Consider the following 14,021-nt stretch of genomic DNA (forward strand, 5'->3'; position numbering starts at 1 on the left):
TGACCTCTCCTAGGCTCAGCCCTTCCTTCAGCATCAGTCAGAATGCCGGATCTCACAGGGCAGAGATTCTCTGCCAAGTTCAGCAGGGAGCATTGGATTAAGATTCTCACATTGACAGCAGTTTTGTCCTGTGAAGTTGTACCCAGCCTTTCTTACACATTCCTCTCACACCTGGGAGGATCGGAATCTCTTTCTTTCTGCAAACACATCTACCTCAATACACATAGATCATTTAAAAAAAAAAAAAAGGGCAGAAATGTTGTTTCTTTGAAAATAATTCACTGTCACCCTTCCATTTGAGTCATTTGGTAAGTTCTGAATGTATCTTTCTTTCCAGAGGCCCTGAAAAGGTGTTTGTTTTCCTCTGCTTTTAACCAGCTGGGTGCCAGCATTTTCTTTCCTCCTCTCCATCTGACGTAAGTTGGGTATTTTGCTTCTGTCTGCTCTTCCAGCTGGTGACCTGCAGGTAGTTGGGATGAAAGAGGCTTTCTCTCAACTCCGACAGTGCCCCAAGGCCCAGCCCAAACACACACACACACACACACACACACACACACACATAAACAGTGTGGAGTATAATAGTTTGACGTACAGGATACTCTGCAGTGAGAGGGCGGTTCACGTCTCCCCGTGGTCCTGTGTGCGCCGGCAGTGGGGGAAATGGACTTGGCCGCGATCCGTGCAAATCAGCATCCTGGAAAAGGAAGGTCTGGGTCAGGAGGAAGGAATATTCCATCCTGAGGAAGAAAGATTAGGTCTGTTCAACATGCGTGCTTTGGGAGAGCTTTCACGTTGACAATGCACCACGGCTCCTAATTTAGCCAGCTCTCAGTCTGAGATTACTTAACCTGTATTTAGAAGAAAGACACATTCATGATTGTTATGAAGCCATCTAATTTTAGAACTATTACTAGAATCAAACGCAGGGATATGGTAATATTTAACTAGAAATGTGACTAAGAAAGCTCCCCATATTTCCACATGTCGCTATTAAAGGCTGTAATTAAACGGAAGTTGTGTAGCAGGGAAACGTCTTTCGGGTGAGACGGTGAAGAAGGAATTGCTTTTAGTAACAAGCTTTGTTTGGTGGGATGAGCCACTGAGACGATAGGTGCCCTTTTCAGATTTGGTCCCATCATTTAGATGAAAGAATGAAAGATGATATGGCTTTTTTTTTTTTTTTAAGTCTAGGTGGAGACCAGGGCTCTCTCCCAGCTCTCACAGGACATGCGTGACCATCAGGAACCACCTCGAATGGTGAAGGTGGAGGGAGGTGTCAGAGGTCCGGATGAGACGTGGACACTCAGTAGCTCAGACTTCCCTCCTGTGCGGTGTGTCTCATACAGTTTGTGATCATCATAAATTCCCCTCCCCCTTTGCTTATACCTCCTCTCTCGCTCTCTCTCTGTCTCTTTTGCCTGCTTTGCCTTTACCTTTGGGCTAAGACTTCCAAAACAGTGGCAGTCTAGAAAGATGATTTTTTTTTTTTGGTTGGGGGGGATGGGAAAACCTGGGGTTTGCTTTTCATCACGATGCCAGTTGAATGTTTTACGTTCGTTTTCTGTCTGTCTCAGAAAGTCAGGGCATTGGCCAGTGGTGCACGAAGAACCCCCTTGGGGGTGGGGCAGGGAGTAGTTTAGGCCTTTAGCTTAAGACCCGTCTGGTTCTTAGTCCCTCCAGCCTTCACCTTCACCTGCTTGGCCTTGTCCACCTCTCCAGGACCAGTTCCTGAGCCGAGGCAGGAGACTGTCCACCTCTCCAGGACCAGTTCCTGAGCCACGGCAGGAGACTGTCCACCTCTCCAGGATCAGTTCCTGAGCCGAGGCAGGAGACTGTTCACCTCTCCAGGACCAGTTCCTGAGCCGAGGCAGGAGACTGTCCACCTCTCCAGGACCAGTTCCTGAGCCGAGGCAGGCAGGAGGCTGGCCTGGCATGCTGGGGAGAAGTATTAAATTGCCTTTGACGTTAGCACCTCGCTGAACTTACGCTGTGGCTCCAACGTGCAGATTTCTGCCTTATCCCCCAGACGTGGCCTTGATTTTGAACCGAGTTCTATTCAGTAAGTGAATCTTTGAGTTTCTGTCTCTCTAAATAGCTTGTGACAGGTGCCATTCAGTATCATGGCTCTGGACCGAAGGGCCTGGGTTCAGATCCTCTTTCTTCTACTGTAGCTGTTTGCATCTCAGGCAAGTTATTGAATGTCTTTATGCATCCTTGCTCGTCAAATCAGGATGATAGCCGTACTCGTCTCATAAGGATGTTGTGAGCTTTAAATGAACAAATGTGTAGGAGGACGGAGAAGGATACTCAGCACGTAGTACGGCATTCCCTAAAAACGTGTAGTTGTCATCACCAGTGGAAAATGCAGCACTACAGTTATCCCTTTTGTTTGTAAAGATCTTATTTATTTATCAGAGAGAGAAAGAGAGCATAGATGTGGGGGAGGGGCGGAGGCAGAGGGAGAAGCAGACTCCCCTGCTGAGCAGGGAGCCTGATGTGGGACTCGATCCCAGGACCCCGGGATGATGACCTCAGCCAAAGTCAGCCCCTTAACCAATTGAGCCACCCAGGCACCCCTACAGTACTGTTACCCATTTTGAATTGTACCTGAGTACCTTCTGTCTAGCTTCTCTCAGGGCTGGTTGTCCACTCTGGGATTCTTTATCTTGGTGGTGAGGGACCTGCTCCCCGCTGTTAGGCTCAGCTTGGCAGGACACCCCATTACCACAAACTAACAAGTTGGAAGAATGAGTGCTCTGAACTGTTCTGCTGCCTGACCTCAAGTCACACTATTCTATCTGCTGATCGAATACAGTTTTTCTTCAAAGACTCCCTTCTGAGTTTAATCCTGCTGTCCACCTTCTACCCCATACATCATGAACCCCTCCTAGTTTTTGGTCAGGATGTTCACGGCTGGCTGACTGGCTGGCTTGCTTGCTTGCTTGCTTGCTTTCTCTCTTTCTTTCAGCATCTGATACTCTCATGTAACTTAAGTCAGTGTTTTTCCAAAAGTGACACTGACTCAACAGTAGGAGATACTGTCCCAGCTCTGCACAGTCACTTCTGTTCATCCTGAACCAGAGTTCGCAAACACAAAATCGTGTTACTTGATCAATTTGCTTGCCCACCTCTTCACTTAACCTAAGATGCGCCGTTAACGCTGTGCCAGGACATAAAACACATATGAAATCCTGGATGGCATGGCCACTGCCCTTGCTGAACTCAACACTTGAGTCGGATAAGACAAAGACTGTGATATTGGAGGACAGGTGGTGGAAGTGAAGACGTTGACCACAGCCCAGGAGGAAAGTGGGTCCGAGTTGAATCATGCAATTTTTAAATAGGACACGATGATTTCTGCATTCTTTCTCTAGAATCCAAGAAATAAGTATTTGTCCCCCCCTACTTTTAATTAGCTGGGTGCCCACACTTTGTTTTTCTCTTGATCTGCAGAAGGAAGAGAGCATTCCAATCAGGGTACTAATGTTTCAGAAGGTTCCAGTTTGGTGATATTAATTACAACCAACGTCATGAACTCAATTGACTAGTTCGACTCTTCTTGTACTGTTTTCGGACTTTTCTTCTATCTGTTAACTGTGCTGTTATATGTATTGAAGAGTGTTAAGTTCCTGGCTTTTTTTAATTTCAGTTACTTCATTAAATTTTTATCACTGTCTTAAACAGAAAAGCAGTATACCTTGCCGTAAAAACTCTTGAAATTTTAAAAAAGTTACCCCCGAAAGCCACCTCAGATTGGCTCACATCCCACTCCTGGGAAACTGGCTCTCCCGTTCTCTTTTTTAAAGATTTTATGTATTTATTTGACAGAGAGAGCACAAGCAGGGAGAGCAGCAGGCAGAGGGAGAAGCAGACTCCCCACTGAGCAGGGAGCCTTAAGCGTGGGGGTGGGGTGGCGGGGGGGGGGGCGCCTGGATCCCAGGACCCTGAGGTCATGATCTGATCTCAAGGCAGGCACTCAACCAACTGAGCCACCCAGGAGCCCCTGGCCTTCCCATTCTGATGCCTCTTTGGAAAGAGCTGTGGACAGTGAGTTCACTGAGGTCCCTGTTCCAATACCACTTGACATTTGCCCTCTGTCCATTCCCATTACCTGTCATCACTCTGGTCCTTCCTTTATTGTCTTCATAGCTTGTATTCTTTCCTCAGATTGTCCTGTTACTTTGTTTCCTGGCTGAGTGTGTGTGTCCCAGGACTAAAACCTTGTGCAAGAGTGCAAGGACTTTCTTCTTCACTGCCGTTCCCAGGGCTTAGTGTCTGTTAGCACCCAGTAGCCCATCTTTCTTAGCAATATGCTAAGAAACTCTATGGGGTACAAATCTGGGTTTAGGTAGAATAATGCTGCTTGATAGCTCAGCACTATATAACCTGATTTTTTTCCTTTCTGTGTCTTGGACAGTCCGCTCTGACTTTGGACTGACTACTCCCATGTGGCTCATGAGACCTTTTTACTTCCCTGATCCTCTGCAGATATTGACAGCTTTGGGCTCTCTTCTTGCATTCCTTTGCTTTGCTTTCTTAAAGCCAGCCTACTAGCACCAATTCCTTGCCTACCTAGACCTCCCTAACAGGGCTAGATTCCTCTGTTCACATAGATCCCTGCCCTGCCCATCATTATGCTTCCAAGTGGCCAAAAAAGCCATACAGTATTTCTCTTACAACAATTCAAGCATCCTGCGTGGGGTGCTTTAACATTTTCAAAATCACCTGCAGGACAACGGCAGATGCGTCTGTCCACCTTTGCCAGGAGTAACCTTAGCTGAGGACTGAGCTATGTCCCTCAGTTTTAGTTCTTGAGCTTGCTTTGTATTTTTCATTCTTTTTAAGTCAATAGATGTATAATCATCAGCGATATTTTCCCGGTAGATTTAGATGATTTTTAAATAGATTTGGATGGATTTTTATCCCTGTTTTTCAAATGTTTTGCTTGATGTTAATGTACCAATCCTGATCGTTTTAGGAGGTAAGAAGACCGGTGTCTGGGATAGAGATATGTCAGTTAAAATGATTTCCATCTGTGGGGTGCCTGGCTGGCTCAGTCAGAAGACTGTGTGGCTCACAATCTTGAGCTCCTGAGTTTGAGCCCACATTGGGGGTAGAAATTATTTAAATTAATAAACTTTAGAAAAAACATTTAAGGGGTGGCTGGGTGGCTCAGTGAGTTAAGTGTCTGCCTTCAGCTCAGGTCATAATCTTAGGGTCCTGGGATTGAGTCCTGCATCGGGCTCTCTGCTCAGTGGGGAGCCTGCTTCTCCCTCTCTCTCTGCGCATTCCTCCTCATGCGCGCGCTCTCTCTCTCTCTCTCTCTCAATTAAAATCTTAAAAAAACATTAAAAGTGTTTCCATCCAGTTTTTTACTCTTCAACAAATTTGTCTTCTTTTCCCTGCCTTATTAGATAATGGTCAGTCAAGGGGATAAAAGCACACACCTGTTTCCTCTGACAAATCCAGTGCCTGTTAAGGCTGGTTGATTAAAGGAACCATACTTCTTGGTGATAAATGACTCAGGGTCCACGATAAGGCTCATGCTCTTGCAGTGAAATCTTTCATGTCATGGAAGAGGAAGCAAGGTTGCAAATTTGAGAGTGGATGATAATGATTAGTATTGGATGCTATGTCTAATCAGTGGCACAGGAAGTTAATTAGTTATTTTTAATATGGTGACTGAGTTGATCTCTGTAGGAAAAGTGTTTATGATTTTGTACATGAACAATATAGTTTTACAAAGGCTGAGAAATTTCCTGGCTTTGGTAAAGTTAGGGGGAACTCATGCTGAGTGGTTAAACATTGGATTGTAGACAAAGATGACTATTTTTAAAGTTAATTTATTTTATTTTTTAAAAAGATTTGTATTCATTTGAGAGAGAGACACACAGAGAGTGCACAAGCACGGGGAGCAGCAGGCAGAGGGAGAAGCAGACTCCCCACTGAGCAGAGAGCCTGAGGCTGGGCTTGATCCCAGGAGCCTGAGATCAAGACCTGTGCCAAAGACTGAGGCTTAATGCACTGAGCCACCCAGGTGCCCCTAAAGTAATTTTATTTTAATAAACTTTAATAAAGTATTTGAAGGAACTTGGGCATGCATCTGTCGAAAATGGGACCTTTCTAAGTCAGTACTAATAATTATCAGTGACATAAAATCATAGGACATCATCCACACACAGAAAGCATTTGCTCTGTGGAAATAAGCGCAAAATGCGATGGGAACTGACCCAAGAGGTGAAGGTACTCTCTCGAATGCACGGTGGGAATATTCTATTAGCAAATCATCACGCGGTCTTCAAGATTTGATTGTGGTAGTTTGCTCTAGGGCTTGACTTGTTCCGGGAGAGTCATTCACATAGTGGCAGGATTTGGCTGGTTATAGACAAGAACAGCGCTCAGGACAGAAGTGAAAATCGTTAGAGCTGCTGAGATAGAGAAGAAGGTTAGAAGAGGCTCAGTCTGGGGGTGCCTGGGTGGCTCAGTGGGTTAGAGCCTCTGCCTTGGGCTCCGGTCATGATCTCAGGTCTTGGGATTGAGCCCCTGCATCGGGCTCTCTGCTCAGCGGGAGCCTGCTTCGCCCCCCCCCCCCACCTGCCTCTCTGCCTACTTGTGATCTCTCTCTCTCTCTCTCTCTCTGTTAAATAAATAAATAAAATCTTAAAAAAAAAAAAAAAAAAAAAAAAAAAAAAAAAAAGATGAGAACCAGTTAGGTTCTTGGAGGCCAGCTGTCCGGACAGAAGCAGAGGGATCACCTAGACACTGTTGGGCCAACAAGATGAGCCATTTACACAGCACTTCCTGTAGCTATTTTCCTTGTTGTTGTTGCTGTTGTTGTTTTACACATCAACAGGTTTAAAATGTTTAAGAGATTTGATTGTGATGATAAATGTGAATATTCATTCATCGACATAGTAGGACAGCCTGTGACTCTGCTCCGTGCTGTATGTGCCTTCTCTGACCTGATGCCTGCAGGAGCCTTTAAGAGGTACTTTTACTGTGTGCCTTTTAAAAAGGAAGCTGTTGGGACGCCTGGGCGGTTCAGTCAGTTAAGTGGCTGCCTTCTGCTCAGGTCATGATACCAGCGTCCTGGGATGGAGTCCTCCATCAGGCTCCTTGCTCAGCAGGGAGCCTGCTTCTCCCTCTCCCCCTGCCTCTACTTGCCACTCTGCCTACCTGTGCGCGCTCCTTCTCTCTCTCACAAATCAATAAATTAAAAAAAAAAAAAAAAAAAAAAAAAAAAAAAGGAAGCTGTTAATCTGAGTGGGAGGTGGAGACCTTTGTCCAAAGGGTCACGGAAGGGGAGCAGAGCTGGCTGAGGCAGGGTGGGACCTTGGGGGCGGGGCCCTGAGCGCAGGGGCGGAGCTCTTGATCCTGCTCTGCCCCAAGGGAGGTCTGAAGCTCCGCACTCAGCACCCAAGCCAGCTATTTGTTCTGGCTCCAGCTGCCCTTCCTCACCCCTCCTTTCCTCCAGTAGATGGCTTCTCAGCATCCATGGCTTCTGGCTTAAAAAAAAAAAAAAGTGTTGCGTGTATGTTTTATAATAGGTAGTTATTTTTCAGCGCCATTTTAGGTTTACAGAAAAGTTAACCAGAAATGCAGGGAATTCCCACTTACCTCTCTCCTTCCCACAGTTACTGTTAGCATCTTACACGAGTGTGGCATACTGTTTTTTATTTTTTGTTTTTCTGTGTTTTCAGTAGGCTCCATGCCCGGCGTGGGGCTTGAACTCATGATCCTGAGATCGAGAGGCCCGTGCTCTACCGACTGAGCCTGCCAGGCGCCCCAGTGTGTGGGGTACTCTGATGAACAAACACTACAATGGCATTAGAGTTCAAAGTTGACATCAGGGTTCACTCTTTGTGTTACAGGCTCTTTGAGTTTTGACCAGTGTGTGATGTCAAGCATTCACCATTAGGGTATCTCAGACAGCGATTTCCCTGGCCTAAACCACCCGCCCCCATGCCTTGCCTACCCATCCCCCACTCTCCACCTCCCCGGGAGGTGACAGCCACTGATGCTTTCACTGTCTCTGTAGTTTTGCCCTTTCCAGAACATCATATAGTTGGAATTACACAATACATAGCCTTTTCAGAATGGCTTTTTTTTTTTTTCCTCTTAGAAACGTCTCACTCCATGCTTTTTTGTGGCAAGAACGCTCATTTTATTTTTAGCAGTGAATAATATTCCATTGTCTGGATGTACCACAATTTATTTACCCAATTCATCTACTGAAAGGCATCTCAATTGCTTCCAAGTTGGGACAGTTATGAATAGCAGTTCTGTAAACATCTGAGTACAGGTTTTGCCTGGACATACGTTGTCAACTCATTTGAGTAAATGCTAAGCAGCATAAGTTCTGGATTCTGTGGTAAGAGAAGCCACCTGGTTATCTTCTCAGGTGTCAGTATCATTGGCTTTGCCACCAGCAATGAATGAGACTCTCCATTGCTCCACATCCTCACCAGCATTGGGTGTTCTCAGTGTTTTGGATTTTAGCCATTCCAATAGGTGTGCAGTAGTATCTTGTGATTGTAATTCACAGTGCCCTGATGACATGTGGTGTTGAGAATCTTTTCATATGTTTCTTACCTGTATATTACCTTTGGTGAGGTGTCCAGATCTTTGGTCCATTTCTTTATAGGGTTATTTTCTTATTGTTGAGTTGTAACAATTCTTTGTATTTTTGGAATGACAGTCCTTTACATGTGTCTTTTTGTAAATAGTTCCTCCCATAATTCTATGTTTTTAAAAATATTTTATTTATTTATTTGAGAGAGTGAGAAAGAATAAGAGTGGGGGTGAGGGGCACTGGAAGAGGGAGAAGCAGACTCCCGATGGAGCAGAGAGCCCGACGTGGGGCTCCATCCCGGGAACCTGGGATCATGACTTGAGCCGAAGGCAGACGCTTAACCAACTGAGCCACCCAGGCGCCCCAGTAGGGTATCAATTCTTGATCTGGGGTTTCGAGTTTGAGCTTTACATTGGGCATAGAGGTCTTTAAAAAGATTAATTTAAAATAAATAAATAGTCATTGATTCAACTTCCTTGTGTTTTGAACCTTGAGAAAGTGTAAGGCTAGTTCTGGGCATCCTATCAAATTAAAGCTCCTATTATTAATGTCTTGCTTCAAGAAAAATATTTAAGCAAATGTATAGTCATGGTAAATTCATGTAATTCTAGCCAGCTGTCCTCTCAAGTAAGTTCCATGAAACACTCATTCTATGAGGACTTCAAAGGGTTCTGGAGGACTAAAAGGTTTTGAAGAGTTGGATGAAATACGGTGAAGAAGTTTCTAGCTGCAGGCTGCCCAGGGACCTTTACGCTGCTGTCTGTTGGGATAGAGGAGGGAAACGGTACATGATGTTTCCCAAGGTTGTTTAGCCTCAGACCCCTTATGCAAGGCACGTCTGGAAGCAGCCAGTAGGGCGTATTTGTCAGAGTTCTCTGGAGAATCAGATCCCATTGGAGATAAAGGTCTCAGCAGGACCAGAATTGGCTCCCACAGTCATGGAAGCTGAGAAGTCTCACTGTCTACCACATGCAGGCTGGAGACCCGGCAAAGCCAGTGTGGTCGTCCGGTCCAAATCCAAAGGCCCAAGAACCAGGAGCACCAAGATCTGAGGGCAGGAGGGTTCTTTCTTTGCTGACCTACGTAGGAGCCTGTGTGTGTCTGAGGGGCAGAAGCAGAGTCTTACCCTGATTTTGTTTTTCCTGTGCCTAGTACAAGTATCTGCCAGGGAGGAGTTTTTAAGACTACAACACTGAATACAGGCTCCATATTCTCCATTTTCTTTGACTAGCGTGGCGCTGTTAGTCATTTCCACTTCAAAAATAGGGGCCGAGACAAAATGAGATAAAGAGCCAGAATCAAAGGGACACTTGGACATTTTCCCCTTTAGCCTTGGCAGAGCACAGAGGCAGGAATGGCTCATGCACAGTCCGTCAGGGGGCCTTAGTCACCTTAATGGTCCCCGCAGCCAGTGGCATAATTGATTGGGCCACTGAGAACATTATTGATCGTGGAAATGACCAAAGTAATTGGAGCGGCCAAATTGTGGTTCAGTCCAGTAAGTATGGGCCTGTTTGATGAGTGTTCTCGTGATTTTGGTGATTTTTCTTTATTTGTTACAGAATACCAGGGTTGGAAAGGGTCTTAGAGATCATCTGGCACAATGTGTTTATCCTGTAGGTGAAGTCGTTGAGTTCAGAGGGGTTACAGGTCCTGATCCGGGAGACAGGGTTAGGGGTAGAAACACTAGGCCCGAGGCTCCTTATTCCTTACCCTTCAACAACATTCCAGTGCAAGTGAATAGTGGGAGTGAGCAGTAAGCCTCTGCTTTTAACTCGCTGAGGTTTTTTTCCCCCTATACCTGCCATGTAACCTAGCCCAGGCTGTTTGATCCTGTGCATGACTAGCTTATGAATGGTTGAGTCCTTGGAAGGAAGATGTGGGAATGGCTCCGAACTCTTAGCTACGTGGTCTGTCTGTGTGGTAGGGGGTGTGTCTGTGTGTGTTATTGCTGTTACTGTATTTAATTTTATGAATATTACATACCTTTCTCGAGAGTCAGGGATTGTGACTTGGGAATCCATTTTCTTGGAGAATAGTTGGGAGAGCCAACGCAAATAATGTAGAGCTAGAAATCTTGGTTATCAGTTAATTATGAATCGTATTTTGGGTTGAAAAACTAAAGAGAGCAGACTGAATCACTCAGCAACCATTCCGTTTCCTTTTTAATGCTCAGATATAGAAGAACCCTAATCCACTCAGGGATGTCTGGCCAGGTCAGTCAGTAGAGCACACAGCTTTTGGTCTTGAGGTGATGACTTCGAGCCCCACATTGGATGTACAGATTGCTTAAATAAATAAACTTAAAAAAAATTCTCATCCGTTCAAAGAGTTGCATAATATATTTAAAGGGGGCTTGAACAATATATGCTTCCAGCCCACGAACTGACCTGTCTTACAACAAACAGCTCTTAGGTACAGATCTGAGAGTGGAGAAGAGGACAGAGAACTGGCTTATGCCATCAAGGTGGCTGAGCCTGGGATCCCCCAGGGGAAGACCTGTTCTTGTCCAGACCCTGTTTTTTTTTTTTTTTTTTAAGATACAACGGAAATGCTATCTGGATGACAGTTGGTGGACCCGATTCCCGCACCCAGTTCTCCCGAATCAGATCTACTTGAAGGGGAGGTAGGACTTCATTCTTGCTATTTTCTTAGGCTTCCCAGAAACAATGACATTTTCTGAGAAGCTTAGTAACACTTGCAGAAGTTCCCGTAATTAGTTCAGACTCCGTAGACTCTGCTAACAATAACAAAGCTTTGGAAACATCCCAGGAGCTGGTTGCCAGAAAGAACACCCTCCGTGCACCTTGTGATTCACATCTGACCATTCACCTTCTCAGATTCCTCAGCCACTTCCCTTCCTACCCTTGCTTTTGCCCATCTCCTCCGACCACTTGGGTGGCCCTTATTTCCTTTTCCACCTTATCCTTCAAGGTCAAGTTTAAATACTCCTACTTTTATGATAAGTCCCGCTAAAAATGTTAAAACCCATGTTATTTACCCGGTAGAAATGAACACGTATATCTACAAAAAGACACGTACAAGAATGTTCAAAGTAGCTCTTTCCGTAATAGCTGAAAACTGCTAACAACCCAAATGTCCGTCAACAGATCTTGACAGACAAATTGTGGTCTGTTCCTCCAACAGACTACCGCTCAGTCAGCCAAAGGGAGCAGCCACTGTTCTTCATAACAAGTGGAAACATGGTGCCAAATGAAAGACTCCAGAAACAAGGGCGCTTGCGGAATTTTCCCACTTATGTAAAATTTAAGAACACAGACGATGTACTAATCTATGGTAAAATGGATTGGAACAGCGATTGCCTTTGGCCAGGGGGCAGGGGAGATTGCCTGGAAAGGGCTGAAGGGAACTCAGTGGGATGGTGAAAACGTTGCCGGTCTGGACGGGGATAGTGGGGTCTACAAGCATTTGCATTCGTGCGATCTCAGACTTTAGCACCTCAGATCTATGCCTTTTACTGCATATAAATTAAAACAAGGTAAAATAAAAACATGGAAGGCAGCACACCACTTTGTCTAGCCCTTAATTTTTCCCGTTTCTTATGACTTTGGGTATGATGCTTCCCCAGGTAGCTCTCTGCGGACTTACTGTCAGACTGTCCAGTATCTGTCAGCTACACTTGTGTGTTTATTTACAGCATTGGTTTACACGTTGTCAAGTCTAACAGTGGGTTTACAGTATTAGTTTCCAGCTCGGAGTGTTTCCTACATTAGACAGAAAACAAGGAAGATACACTGGGGGGCTTCAAGGCCCTTTTTAGCATTTCTGACCCCATGGGCAGGTGTTTTATTCATCTATGAAGGTTATTCCCAATTCCTATGTAGTTATTTATTAAAGATGGTTTTCTGTTTGTCCCTTTTCCCCCATTTTCTCTCACTCACTTTCTGGAAAGGATTGTGCAGGTGTGTCTGTAAACACACATAATCTTCCCGTAAAACTCACTCTCAGAAAACTCTGCTGAATCTCTTTCTCCTCTGGAACTTCCAGACTGTTCTTTTATTTCCCTTGACATGTTTCCCTCCCTGACTGAACCCAGAGCTCTCTTGCAGGTGGGAACTGTCTTTCAATCATTTCCCCAGTGCCCAGCCTGGGAGCAGAACAAAATATAGGCATTCAATAATGTTTATTGAAAAGAATGAATAAATGGTGCTATATGTTTTCTGTCTCCCATGGCTGGTGAAGTGAACAAGAGTGACATTCAGAGTCCAGAACTGTGGGATGGGTTACGTCTTGCAGAGAGGGTTATCTCTGCTCTGAAATCCATCTCCTTTCTCAGTCCTTCCGGCCCTCTTCCCCCCGACTCCCCATATAACTGTTTCATGACCGCATCCTTGTGGTGTAACTGTTCCTATTAACTTCATACTGGAGGAATTGTTGGGGGAAAAAAACAAAAAGCCATTATAAAATGGAAGCAAAGTGATGACTTTTCCAACGAGATTACCAGGTGTTACGCTTTGGCCTTTGACTCTATTGAAGGCAACGTTTTCCTACCAGGCTTCTCCAAACACAGTATGTTCGGGTTGGCTTGGGCTTAAGATGTTATATTTAAAACAGCAACATGTCTGACAGATCCCAGAAATGAAATATGTCCATTTCGTGCAGCAAGGCGCAGAAGGCAACACGAGGCAGCTGCGAGAATTAATTCACCGCGAGAGTTGACATTTTCGAGCTGACTGACTCTTAGAGAAAATGATGTCACCCTCCAGCAGCCTAATGACAGTCATCAGCCCGGGAGGACACACGCTAATAAGGTTCATTGCTCACCTGCTTTTCTTTTTGGTTTAGCTAGGGTGTCCTTGGATGCCCACGATTTGGCACTGTTTTCCTAGAATAATTTCTAAGCAGGACTGGAGTGTGAAACTCAGGGAAAGTTTGTTTTTTTTTTCTTTGTCAGAAAATTGAATGAATAGACCTCTGTCTTCTTCCAGTGCAAGTTCTAGCTCTGGTGTGCTCATAAATAACCAGATTCTGGATGGCTTTCCTTTTGTAGGTGTTGGAACCAGCGTTGGCGTTGAGCAAGGCCATTGCTTCAAGAGGCTGGGTTGCCTGACGTGAAGAAGGAGAGGTGAGATGAAAATCTAAAATTTGGGGGCACCTGGGTGGCATAGTCGGCTAAACATCTGACTCTTGGTTTTGGCTCAGGCTGCAATCTGAGTTGTGAGATCGAGCCCCAGCTCAGGCTCTGCCCTTGGTGTGGATTCTACTTGGGTTTCTCTCTCTTCCTCTCCCTCTGCCCCTCCTCCCTTCTCTCTCTCTAAAATAAATATCCGGGGTGTCTGGTGGCTCAGTTGCTTAAGCGTCTGCCTTCGGCTCAGGTCATGATCCCAGGGTCCTGGAATGGGGTCCTGCATGGGGCTTCCTGCTCAGCAGGGAACCTGCTCCTCCCTCTCCCGCTGCCCCTCCCACTCCCACTGCCCCTCCCCCAGCT

At 45.4% G+C, this 14,021-nt stretch overlaps 1 long non-coding RNA gene across 1 annotated transcript; it reads left to right on the top strand.

Annotated features, from left to right (window-relative positions):
• Positions 1–333: 333 nt before the first annotated feature.
• Positions 334–13,658, top strand: LOC116585970. The gene is made up of 5 exons (XR_004283825.1): positions 334–416; positions 1,187–1,331; positions 11,113–11,198; positions 13,196–13,344; positions 13,584–13,658. It is a non-coding gene; the product is annotated as an uncharacterized LOC116585970 (long non-coding RNA).
• Positions 13,659–14,021: the final 363 nt, after the last annotated feature.

The sequence above is a fragment of the Mustela erminea genome, chromosome 3, assembly GCF_009829155.1.
Source record: "Mustela erminea isolate mMusErm1 chromosome 3, mMusErm1.Pri, whole genome shotgun sequence".
NCBI lineage: Eukaryota > Metazoa > Chordata > Mammalia > Carnivora > Mustelidae > Mustela > Mustela erminea.